The 13,600-nt window shown below is 44.0% G+C and overlaps 1 protein-coding gene and 1 non-coding gene across 2 annotated transcripts in view; one reads left to right on the top strand and one right to left on the bottom strand.

Annotated features, from left to right (window-relative positions):
* Nucleotides 1-13,600, top strand: part of SLC2A13 (solute carrier family 2 member 13) — a 426,989-nt gene that overhangs the window by 102,979 nt on the left and 310,410 nt on the right. The gene's annotated exons all lie outside the window — the stretch shown is intronic.
* On the bottom strand, nucleotides 5,990-6,128 carry LOC114809584. Its single transcript, XR_003757359.1, has one exon. It is a non-coding gene; the product is annotated as a small nucleolar RNA SNORA7 (small nucleolar RNA).

Genomic DNA, 13,600 nt, shown 5'->3' with positions numbered 1-13,600 from the left:
ATATAAATAAATAGAATTATAGATATATATGTACACATCAAAACAATCAGGTTAATGTAAAATATATAAATAAATAGAATTATAGATATGTACATATATACACAAGTGATGTGGGGCAGTGGGGGGGTGCAGCAAAAGGAGTGAGTTGGGGTGATAGAGAGGGAACCGGGACTGAGGAAAAAGAAAAGGACCAGGTTTACAATCAAAAGACTGTTTGCTTAGCAAATAGTAAGGGAGCTTCGCTGCAGAAACTTCTGAGAAAGGAGCCTATTGACTAACCCTGACTTGCCCACTCAGTCAATCAGTCTTATTTTTAAGCTCTTACTGTGTGCAGAGCACTTGGGAGAGTACATATAACAATACCACACATACATTCCCTGTCCAAAATGAGCTTAGGGTCTACAGCGGGAGACAGACAATATAAAGAATTAAAATTACAGATATGTACCTAAGTGCCCTGGGGCTGGAAGTTGGAGGATCATGTCAAGGCAACTCAGAAGGAAGTGGGAAAGGAGGAAAAGAGGGCTTATTCAAGGAAGGCCTCTTGGAAAAGATATTCCTTCAATAAGGCTTTGAAGGTAGGGAGAGTAATTGTCGGATGGGACAAGGGAGGCTGTTCCAGGCCAGAAGCAGGATGTAGGTGAGGGGCTGGAGGCGAGATAGATGAGATCGAGGTACAGTGGTAGGGTTAGCATTAGAGGAGTGAATTGTGTGGGTTGGGTTGTAGTAGGAGAGTAGAAAGGTGAGGTAAGAGGGGGCAAGGTGATTGACTGCTTTAATGCCAAAGGTGAGGAGTTTCTGTTTGATGAGGAGGTGGATGGGCAACTACTGGAGTTTTTTGAGGAGCAGATTGACATGTTCGGGACATTTTTGTAGAAAAATGATTCAGGCAGCAGAGTGAAGTATGGACTGGAGTGGAGAAGAGAGAGGAGGCAGGGAGGTCAGCAAGGGGGGTTGATACAGTAATCAGGGTGGGATACGAAGATAAGTGACTGGATTAATATGGTAGCATTTGCCCCTGAGGACTGTAGGCTGGTTGATTTGGCAGGCCTCCTTCCACAGCACAGAACTCACTCAAGACATGCTCACCATCTGTCTCTCCCTCTACACTGTAAACTCGTTGTGGGTAGGGAATGTATCTAATTACTGTTATACTGTACTCTCCCAAGCGCTTAGTAGACTGCTGTGCACACCATAAATGCTCAATATGTATGACTGACTGACTGATCCATAGATCATAGAAAATTAAGAGGTAGATTTAATACTATTGAGGGGGAATATTTTTTCATTAACCCCTTTCACAATCTGGAGGTCTTGGTATGACTGGAACATGTCTACTAACTCTGTTGTACTCTACTATCCCAAGTGCTAAGTACAGTGGTCTGCACACAGTAAGTGTTCGATAAATACCACTGAGTGATTGACTGGAGGCAACTAAGAGGAAGGTAAGGAAAATAAAACAGATCATAAAGCGGCTTATCTGTCTTGGGGTCAGTTAAGTGCAAACGACTTCCGATTTTGGAGAATTTCTAATTGCTAATGGCTCTAGGGAAAGGAGACCAGGGAGGCTACACAATCAAGGATGGAAGCCTGTTTGCTAGATAACAGATATCAAGCTTCCAGAGGTTGAAGGGACCTGTTCACTAATCAAATTAAACTGTTTTTGCAAATATCAATCAGTAGCATTTATTGAGTACTTACCATGTGTAGAGCACTGTACTAAGCGTGTGGGAGAGTACAGAACAACAGAGTTGGTAGAAATATTCCCTGCCCACGGTGAGCTTACAGTCTAAAGGAAATGTCTCTGGAAAGCCTATTTCACCTCAATAGCCACCTTAAACCTCTTGAGTATCTTTTCATATTTTTCAAAATCTAATTCAGTCTTTGATTGGTCTGTCTTTATCATTTTCATCTATGTTCTTACTCTTTGACCTTTTTGTTTACGGGGTAGTATGTGCCTGCTGCTCTTCCTTTTTAGATTGTGATCTCTATGAGGGCAGGGACTCTTTCTATGACTTCTGTTCTCCTTCAGTTCAAAGATGCTACTGGTAATGAGAAGGCTGAAGCCACAAGTATGACTGCTGTTCAATTAAACAATCAATTCTATTTAATCAATTAATTGTATATATTGAATGCTTACTCTTTGCAGAGCATTGTACTAAGCACTTGGGAGAGTACGATATGGCAGAGTTGGTAGACACATTTCCTGCCCACAGTGAGCTAGAAGGGGAGACAGACATTAATATAAATAAGTAAATTATGGTTATGTACATAAGTATTGGGATGAGGAAGGGTGAAAAAAGAGAGCAAATCCAAGCACAAGGGTGAACACAGAGGGAAGTGAGCCCCCGGCAGATAGGGCCTATTAAAGTAGGAAGAGTACTTTTCCTGTCCCAAATACCTAACTCAAGGGTGCTGTTGAATAATAATCATCGTAATAATAATAATTATGGTAATTGTTAAGAGATTACTTTGTGCCAGGCAGTGTACTAAGCACTGAGGTGGATACAAATAAATCAGGTTGAACTCAATCCCTGTCCCACATAGAGCTCCCTGTCTCAATCCGCATTTTACAGATGAGGTAACTGAAGCCCAGAGAAGTGACGTAACTTGCCCAAGGTCACACAGCCGGTAAGTAGCAGAGTGGGATTAGAATCCAATACCTTCTGCCTCCCAGGTCCACTCACTCTCCACTATGCCATGCTCCTTCTTGTATGACAACACCTCAGTAAATCTCTGAGCAAGAGATAAACCTGGGACTGCTTACGTTTTTTGGGTTTGAGTGTAAGGTTGAGAAGACAAAGTTCTGTCCTACTGTCACTAAGACATGTGCTTGAGTTGTTTCTGTAGTTTTGAGGGTAGCATCCATTTAGCCATCCACCTTACCAGTTTTAGATTCTATCTACTGATCTGCTTATTTTGTACTTACCCCAGCTACCAATCAATCAATCAATAGTATTTATTGACCGCTAATGTGTCCAGAAAGTACAGTGCAACAGAGTTGGCAGACGTGACCACTGCCCTCAAGAAGCTTACGGTCTACAAGCCATAAGCACCATGAAGCACCGTGGCTTAGTGGAAACGGCACAGGATTGGGAGCCAGAGGACATGGGTTCTAATCCTGGCTCCACCACCTTGTCTGCTGTGTGACCTTGGGCAAGTCACAACTTCTCTGTGTCTCCATTATCTCATCTGTAAAGTGGGGATGGAGACTGTGAGCCCCACCTGGGACAACCTGATTACCTTGTAACTACTATACCGCTTAGAACAGTGCTTGACACATAGTAAGTGCTTAAGAAATACCATTATTATTATTATTATTATTATTATTCTTACAGGGGAAGCCAGAGATTAAAATGAATTCATCTACAGATAAGTACAGTGCTTAGCACATAGTAAGTGCTTCACAAGCACTTCCCCTCTAGATGGTGAGCTCATTTTAGGCAGGGATTGTGTTTGTTGTTATATTGAACAGTGCTTTGCACACAGTAAGTGCTCAATAAATAATAATAATGATGGCATTTAAGTGCTTACTATGTACAAAGCACTGTTCTAAGACTACAAGGTGTTCAGGTTGTCCCATGTGGGGCTCACAGGCTTAATCCCCATTTTACAGTTGAGGGAACTGAGGCACAGAGAAGTTTAGTGACTTGCCCAAAGTCACACAGCTGACAAGCAGCGGAACCAGGATTAGAACCCATGTCCTCTGAGTCCCCAGCTCCTGCTCTTTCCACTGAGCCATGCTGCTTCTAATAATAATAATAATAATACTGGTATTTAAGCACTTACTATGTGCCAAGCACTGTTCTAAGCACTGGGATATATACAAGGTAATTAGGTTCTCCCACATGGGGCTAACAGTCTCAATCCCCATTTTACAGATGAGGCAACTGAGGCCCAGAAAAGTTAAGTGACTTGCCCAAAGTCACACAGCTGACAAACAGCCAAGGTGAAATTAGAACCCACTACTTCTGACTCCCAAGCCCGGGCTGTTTCTGCTATGCCACACTGCTAAATCCAAAACTCAGTGCCACATATTTAGCCAAAACAGCATGGCGTGGATAGAGCATAGGCCTGGGAATCAGAATGTCATGTGTTCTAATACTGCCTCTGCCACTTGTCTGCTGTGTGACATTGGACAAATCATTTCACTTCTCTAGGCCTCAGTTCCCTTCATCTGTAAATGTGAGCCCCGAAGGGGACAGGGACTGTGTCCAACTTGATGTGCTTGTATTCACCCCAGTGCTTAGTACAGTGCCCGGCACATAGTAAGCACTTAACAAAATCATCATCATTATTGCAGTAATAACCCCAGATCAGGGGATGCCAACACCCCAGCTCCAGTGGCCCTAGGGATCCTGTAAAAGCAGTGAACGAGAAGCAGCATGGCCTAGTTATAGAGCACAGACCCGGGAGTCAGAAGCAGCTGAATTCTAATCCTGGCCCCACCACTTGTCTGCTGGGTGACACTGGGCAAGTCACTTCACTTCTCTGGGCCTCAGTCGCCTCACCTGGAAAATGGGGATTAAGACTGTCAGCCCTATGTGGGCACGGACTGGGTTTGGGACAGGGACTGGGTTCAAATTAATTAACTTGTATCTACACCAGATTTAAAACAGTGCCTGGAGCTTTGAAAACGCTTAAAAATACAATTTAAAAAAATAGAGGAAAGAAAGCAAGGTGGCTCCGTTCCAGCTCCTCAGTAAGGGTCGTGACCTCCTGGTCTATTCTCCTCCATAACCCCAAATTAATTTGGCAGGCACTCCTCTGGCACCCAGAGAGACTGTAAACTCACAGTGGGCAGGGAATATGTCCATTTATTGTTATATTGTACTCTTCTAAGCGCTTAGTAAAATGCTCTGCACATAGTAAGCACTCAATAAATATGATTGAATGAATGAATAGAATTAATGAGAGGCTCCCGGGTGGCTGAGGTCAGTGGAGGGGGAAAAATGGCTGCTGCAGGAGGGGTGGGATGTGGAATATCTCCCAGTCCTCTTTTCTGGCTCTGCCCCCTTGTCCTTAAACTGGTGACAAATGTAGTTTAAACCACTTAGTGGGTGAGGCAGCCAGAGAATGAAGAAGCATCTTGGCTTAGTGGAATAAGTGTGGGCTTGGGAATCAGAAGGGCCTGGGTTCTAATCCTGGCTCTGCCACTTGTCTGCTGTGTGACCTTGGGCAAGTCACTTAACCTCTCTGTGCCTCAGTTACCTCATCTATAAAATGGGGGTTAAAAGTGTGAGCCCCATGTGGGACAACCTGATTACCCTGTATCTATCCCCAGTGCTTAGAACAGTACTTGGCACATAGTAAGAGCTTAAGAAATACCATTATTATCATTATCATTATCTGGTCTTTTTGAAGGACTTTGCCAGAAAAACCAGTCATAGTTCCAAATGACCGTAATCCTCTGTGGAATTGTGATGGATTGGGCTGAACCACCCACACTCTCTGGCCCAGTTCCCCCCAATGACCAGGATTCCAGTGTGCATTTTGTGGTTATGTGACCTCAATACCAGTAGGTGCTGTTTGCCCAGACTCGATGTGTTTGTCATTTTTGTGTGAGACCCTCACTTCTTCCATCAGTCAATCAATCAACCAGTCAATCAGTTGTATTTATTGAGGACTTACTGTGTGCTGACCACTGTACTAAGCACTTGAGAGAAGACAATATAACAGACTTGGTAGAAAAGTTCTCTGAAAACCTTCGTGATCTTTAAAATTGTTTTAGAGTACCTCTTAAGCGCTTGCACTGTGTCAAACACTGTTCTCAGCACTGGGGTTGTTGCTGTCTTATGCTGTCGAGTCGTGTCTAACACCATGGATACATCTCTCCCAAAATGCCCCACCTCCATCTGCAATCGTTCTGATAGTGGATCCAAAGAGTTTTCTTTATAAAAATATGGAAGTGGTTTGCCTCCTTCACGCGGTAAACGAGTCTCTGCCCTCGACTCTACCGTGTTGCTGCTTCAAGCACAGATGACTTTTGACCTGTAGCAGATTGCCTTCCACTCACTAGCCACTGTCCAAGCTAGGAATGGAATTGGGTAGGCTTCTGCTTGACTCTCCCTCCTGTAGTCGAGACTGGTAGTGTACTGGAAACTCTCCAGGTGCGACCCTGAGAGGGTCATCTCTGGGGTAGGTACAACTAAATAAGGTCAGACAGTTCCTGGCCTGCATGGAGGCTCACAGACTTAAGTAGGAGGGAGAACAGGTATTCAATCTTCACTTTACAGTTGAAAGAACTGAGGCACAGAGAAGTTAGGGGACTTGCCCAAGATCATGCAGCAGGCAATTGGCAGAACCAGGATTAGAACCCAGGTCCCCTGACTCTCAGACCTGTGCTCTTTCCACTAGGCTTGATGCTTTTGTTTGAAATGCATGTACCGTAGCATTATTTTAATAATGCCAGGTCTAAAAGAGCTTGATGTAATGTTGAATTTGGGAGGCTGAGAGATTGAAGTTAAAAAAAAAAAACAAAACTGGAAGCCAAGGGGCAGCTCCAGTAAGTCACGTGCCACCAATAAACCCTCTTTTTGGCTCTGGAAACTTTCAGCCTCTTGCAGACTAAATTCCTGGAGTTTACCTCTTCTCAGATGGAACCCTTGAAAGCCTCCAGTATGTTTCCAGTGAGTATAGTGAATACGTGGTTGATGAAGAGCCTTTAAGAATATTATTGATTAAATCTCACAAAAAACTGTCCTTCTGATGACTTTTTTGAGGACAGAAAGAAGTAAAGAAGGTCCCTTTCCATGTTTTTATTGGCACTAGCGGCAAAAACAGGAGGGGAATAGTAGACTGTTGTGTTAGCCACAACTTGGAACGTGTGGCTTCACCTGGCGACTTAACTTGTTTAAGCATTCTGGGCACTTTCTGTTACAATCTTCCCTGTATAACTGGAGTAACTGTTTGGAATGAATGATTGGAAGGTCTGTCCAACATGCACACACAGTTGCAGCAATCTATAGCTCCTTTAGCATCTATAGACAAAAAGCGATGCAGTCAAGATGCCGTTGTTTAGCTCTTGATGTGTTTCATATATTTTTTTCCAGTAACAGTCAAAACCGTCTAGCTTGTTCAGTAGCATGCATCCGTGATAGTCAATCATATTTATTGAGCGCTTACTGTGTGCCGAGCACCGTACTAAGCGCTTGGGAGACAGACACATTCCCTGCCCACAACGAGCTTGATAGTGTAGGATTTAGAACTGTGCAACCAATTCAATATAATACAGTGATGATAATAATGTTGATTTAGCACTATTGTGTGTCTAGCGTTCTGCTAAGCCCCAGGGTAGTCACAGGATAAACATATCAGATATGGTCCTTGGCCTTCCCTTACTAAGCCCTCATTTCCTCTACTCCCTTTCCCTTCTGTGTCACCCTTGCATGTGGCTTTGTACACTTTATTGAGAAGCAGCCTGGCCTAGTTGAAAGATCACGAGCCTGGGAGTCAGAGGACTTGGGTTCTAAATCTGCCCCTGCAACTTTGCTGTGTGATCTTGGACAAATCACATCTCTGTGCTTCAGTTTTCTCATCTGCAAAATAGGAATTCAACACCTGGGACCTAATTATCTTGTATCTACCTGAGTGCTTAGTACAGTGGTTGTCTCATAGTAAACACTTAAAAAAACCGCAATTGTTATTCAGCCTGCCCTCAGCCCCACAACACTTATGTACATACCCATAATTTATTTATGTTAATTCCTGGCTTTCCCTCTAGTTTCCCTCCTGGGCAGGGAATATGTCTACCATCTCGGTTATACTCTTAATACAGTGCTCTGTTTCACACTTAGTACAGTGGTCTGCACATAGTAAGTGCTCAGTAAGTACAATTGATTGATTAGTTTCCACAATATAAGAAGTAGGGAGAGCAGGTTTTTTATCTCCCATTTTACAGATGGGGAAAATGTGCCATAAAGATGTTTAAATGATTGGCCCAAGTTGACACAGCAAGTCAGTGGCAGAGTTGGGACTAAAACATGGAGTCTCCCAACTCTCAGGCCCTTAGGTCTTCCCACTAGGCCGTACTCCCACCCTGATATATTTCTACCATTTTGTAATATGAAATCTTCTGTGATGGTTAAATTTGATTTTAATATTATAACAAATGTGGTAAAGCCACACAAACATTGGTCTCCATCAGGTAATAGTAATAATTAATAATGATTATGGTATTTGTTAAGCAATTACTATGTGCCAGGCACTGTTCTAACCTCTGGGGTAGATACAAAATAATCGGGTTGGACACAGTCCCTGTCCCACATAGGGCTCACAGTCTTAATTCTCGTTGTACAGATGAGGGAACTGTGCCTCAGCACAGAGAAATCAAGTGACTTGCCTAAGAACACAAAATGTTCATTCAGTCGTATTTACTGAGTGCTTACTGTGTGAAAGCACTGTACTAAGCGCTTGGGAAAGTACAGCACAACAATGAGGAGAGACGGTCCCTGCCCCTAATGAGCTCACAGTCTAGAGGGGGAAAGACAGACATCGATTCAAACGAACAGACCTCAATATAAATAGAATGACAGATATATGCATAAACGCTGTGGGGCGGGGAGATGGGGGAAGAGCAAAGGGAGTGAGTCAGGGCAACGCAGAAGGGAGTGGGAGATGAGGAAAAGTGGGGCTTAGTCTGGGGAGGCCTCTTGGAGGAGGTGTGCCTTCAGTAAGGCTTTGAAATGGGGGAGAGTAATTGTTTGGCGGATTTGAGGAGGGAGGGTGTTCCAGACCAGAGGTAGCAGACAAGTGGTGGAGCCAGGATTAGAACCTTCTGACTCCCACGCCTGTGTTCTGTCCACTATGCCACACTGCTCCCCTACGGTTTGTACAACTACAGGTTAGAAGTGTACAACCTGTTCCTTTTATAGATTGTGTAGATTAATTTGTAGACTCTTAATGTAGGTGCGTCAATCAATCAGTTTTGTTTACTGAGCACTTACTGTGTGCTGCATATTGTATTAACTGCTTGGGAGGGTGCAATGGAATGGGATAGGTAGACCTGGTTGCTATCCACATGGCACTTACAGTCTGCAGGGAAAGACAGAAGTTTAAACAAATTACAGATCTACACAGAAGTCTGTGGAACACAGGGTGCGGTGACTATCAAATGCTTAAGGGGTACAGAAGCAGTATGGTGTAGTGGATCGAGCCCGGGCCTGGGAATCGGAAGACCATGGGTTCTAATCCCGGCTCGGCCACTTGTCTGCTGTGTGACCTTGGGCAAGTCACTTTACTTCTCTGGGCCTCAGTTACCTCACCTGCCAAATGGGGATTGAGACTGTGAGTCCCATGTGGGACAGGGATTGTGTCCAACCTGCTTAACATGATCTACCCCAGTGCTTAGAACAAGCGCTTGGCACTTAGCAAGCACCCAAATTTTTTTTGTTTTAGAGATTTAAGTGCATAGGTGATGCAGAGGGGAGGGCAGGTAGGGAAAATGATAGTTTAATTAGGGACGACTTCTTGAAGAAAATGTGATTTAGTCAAGGCTAGTGCCAAAGTTTACGGGCTTGTGAGATGTGGAGGGTGATGGTGTTATCCACAGTTGATGGGAAAGTCATGGGGAGGAGGGAAAGATGAGGAGTTCTGTTTTGGACATGTTAAGTTTGAGGTGTTGTATAGACATCCAAGTAGAGATGTCCTGAAGGCAGGAGGAAATGTGAGACCAAGGAGAGAGGTAAGGACAGAAGCGGTCGATTTTGAAATCATTTGTATAGAGATGGTAGTTGTAAATATACTTTCAACTATAAAGGTGATATTTTCTGATTGCAAAGCAATACATGATCAGAAACTGCTAGAGTAAATGGTCTGTGCCAAAATCTGAAATGTGTTTAAGCAGAGTAATGTTAGTTTTGTAGCAGGAAATGCGGTCTAATGTCACTTTGGAGACGATTCCTTATTACTGTATATTTTCAGGAAGCAGTCATAATGTCCTTCCTCATAAATGATATTCTGATAAAGTCTGAAGGAAAACAATTTTGCTTTGGACATTCTCTTTAGCTACGCCTCTCTTTATGGTGGGTAAAGGAATGTGACTCCTCAAGAAGATGTTTAGAATGATCATCCCAATAAAATATTTATTTTCAATGGCCTTTATTAAGCACATATTATGTGTCTTGCCCCAAGCTACATAGTGATATAATCCTACACAGGGTTCACCATCTAACTGGTGAGAATAGCAGTGTTATCTTTTTCCCATTTCACAGATGAGGAAACTGAGTCCCAGAGAGTTTAAGGATTCACCCAAGATGCACAGTAGGTCAGTGGAAGAACTAGGACTAGACCTTGAGTCTTTTGACTCTTGACTGGGGCTCTTTCCACCTAGTCACGTTATCATGTGATCTTTGACACAAACAAAATCATTCCATCTATAATACTGGATATGCAGAGGATGAGAGTTCCAGATACAAGGGAAATGTAATAATAATAATAATAATAATTATTATTATGGTATTTGTTAAGCACTTACTATGTGCCAAGCACTGTTCTAAGAGCTGGGGTAGATATAAAGGAATCAGTCTGTCCCCATTTGGGGCTCACACTTTTAATCCCCATTTTACAGATCAGGTAACTGAAGCACAGAGAAGTTAAGTGACTTGCCCAAGGTCACACAGCAGACAAGTGGCAAAGCCGAGATTATAACCCATGTCATCTGACCCCCAAGCCCTTGCTCTTTCCACTAAGCTACACTGCTGGCCACCTACCTGCTTTGTGACCTTGGGCAAGATATTTCACTTCTCTGTGCCTCAGTTCCCTCATCTGGAAAATGGGGATTAAGACTTGGAGCCCTATATGGGACAGGGACCATGTCCAACCCGATTAGCTTGTATCCACCTCAGGATTTCCTCCTCTCAGGTCTCACCTGGAGAATTTCCAGTACTCTACCAGTCTCGGGTATGGGAGTGAGCGTCAAGCAGAGGCCTACTCATTTCAATCCTAGCTTGGGCAGTGGCTAGCAAGTGGAAAGCAATCTGCTACAAGTCAGAAGTCAACCATGCTGGACAGCAGCTGCATGAGAAAGAGTCGAGGGCGGAGACTTGTGTTTACTGCACAGAAGGAAGCAATGGTAAACCGCTTCTGTATTTTCTGGATCCACTACCCGAACGATTGCAGATGGAGAGTGGGGCGTTCTGGGAGAGATGTGTCCGTGGTGTCGCTATGGGTCGGAAATGCCCCTTTCTACCTCTCCTCCCTTCTCTCTTTCTACTGCCCACCCCGCATGCTCTGCTTCTCCGCCGCCCACCTCCTCACCATCCCTCGGTCTTGCCTATCCCGCCGTCGACCCCTGGGCCACGTCCTCCCGCGGTCCCGGAACGCCCTCCCTCCTCACCTCTACCAAACTGATTCTCTTCCCCTCTTCAAAACCCTACTTAAAACTCACCTCCTCCAAGAGGCCTTCCCAGACTGAGCTCCTCTTCTCCCTCTACTCCCTCTACCACCCCCCCTTCACCTCTCCGCACCTTAACCCTCTTCTCCCCCCATTTCCCTCTGCTCCTCCTCCTCTCCCTTCCCATCCCCTCAGCACTGTACTTGTCTGCTCAACTGTATATATTTTCATTACCCTATTTATTTTGTTAATGAAATCTACATCGCCTCGATTCTATTTAGTTGCCATTGTTTTTACGAGATGTTCTTCCCCTCGACTCTATTTATTGCCATCGTTCTCGTCTGTCCGTCTCCCCCGATTAGAGCGTAAGCCAGTCAAACGGCAGGGACTGTCTCTATCTGTTGCCGACTTGTTCATTCCAAGCGCTTAGTACAGTGCTCTGCACATAGTAAGCGCTCAATAAATACTACTGAATGAATGAATGAAAAATAACTCGACAGCATAAGACAGGACGGTGCCTGGCACATAGTAAGTGCTTAACGTATATCATAAAAAAAACCCCAAAACAAAAGAAAAAGAGCAAAATGCAGAGTGTAGGTTGGCTGAAGTGGAATGAAGCAGGCAAACTGTTGTGTGGAGCAATCAGAGCAAGGCTCACTGGTGCTGAGAGAGTTGATTGAGGGCCTTCAGACTGTTAGTTGGGAGTTTCCCTTTTATGCAAAGAGGAATGGGTAACCATTGAAGGTTTGGAAGACACAAGCAGAATAATGTTTTAAAAAACTCATTTGAAGTGGACTGAAATATTGACTGGAGAGGGGAGAGATAATAGATAATAGTTTTTGGTTTTTTTATGGTATTTGTTAAGCGCTTACTATGTGCAGAGCACTCTTCTAAGCGCTGGGGTAGACACAGGGGAATCAGGTTGTCCCACGTGGGGCTCACAGTCTTAATCCCCATTTTACAGATGAGGTAACTGAGGCCCAGAGAAGTTAAGTGACTTGCCCACAGCCACACAGCTGACAAGTGGCAGAGCTGGAATTCGAATCCATGACCAAAGCCCGGGCTCTTTCCACTGAGCCACGCTGCTTCTAATAGGCGACAGGGAGGTCTGTGGGAAGGCTAAGGCTACAGCTGATCCAGGATATGACAGGTACTTTGACCATCTGGTCAAAGGAGTGGATTCTGTATTATACATGTTAACCATAAATCAATAATTAGAAGACATGCACATTCATAGACCATGCATGTGCATATATATATACATATATATATATATATAGAGAGAGAGAGAGAGAGAGAGAGAGATTTGATTCTAGATTTTTTAAACCAGAAAATAACTGGTTTTTGCAAGCCTGTTCCATGGATGTTATTTTCAGGTTTATTAGATCTAGAATTCAGTCCAGTTGCTAGATTTTTTTTTTGTAAATAAAACTGTTTTGGAGATTGTGCCTCAACTAGAGGCTAATTGTTCCATCTTTTGAAGGCCAGATACTCTTCAGGAAAGGTTGTGGTAACTCTGAATGACAACCGCAGAGTAAATCCTCTGTACCATACATGAATCTACCACAAATGACACTCTCCTCTCTTGGTTGTCCTTTATATCTCTATAGATGCTCCTTCTCAGTTTTTGTTTTCTGTCTCTTCCTTTGCCTCCCACAGACATTTGGGGAGGGTGGTCCCTCAGGGCTCAGATCTAGGTCCCCTTCTTTTCTCCATCTGCACCCCCACTCCCTTGGAAAATTCATTCACTCCCTTGGCTTCAACTACCAGCTCTACAGAGGTGATTCCTAAATCTACTTCTCCAGCCCTGACCTCTCCCTTTCCTTGAAATATCACATTTCCTCCTGCTTTCAGGACATCTCCACCTAGGTGTCCCATCGATACCTCAAACTAAACCATGTTCATATCTGAACTAATCTTCCCACCTAACCCCTGTCCTCCCCAGATCTCTCTGTAGACACTGTAGACAATTTCATTGTCTTCCTAGTCTCACAAGCCCATAACTTTGACATTGTTCTCAACTCACCTGATACCACCCATATATTCAGCCTCTCATCAAATCCTGTCAGTTCTATTTTCACGGCATTGCTAAAACCCACCCTTTCCCCTCCATCCAAACTGCTACCATGCTGATTCAAGCACTTACCCTATCCCACCAGGATTACTGCATCTGCCTCCTTGCTAACCTCCCTCCCTCTGTCTGTCCCAACACCATTCCATACTTAACTCTGGTGTATGGATCATTTTTTGAAAAAAAGGTTCAGTCCG

The sequence above is a fragment of the Ornithorhynchus anatinus genome, chromosome 2 (assembly GCF_004115215.2).
Source record: "Ornithorhynchus anatinus isolate Pmale09 chromosome 2, mOrnAna1.pri.v4, whole genome shotgun sequence".
In the NCBI taxonomy this organism is placed as follows: domain Eukaryota; kingdom Metazoa; phylum Chordata; class Mammalia; order Monotremata; family Ornithorhynchidae; genus Ornithorhynchus; species Ornithorhynchus anatinus.
This window is presented reverse-complemented; position numbering and strand designations above follow the sequence as displayed.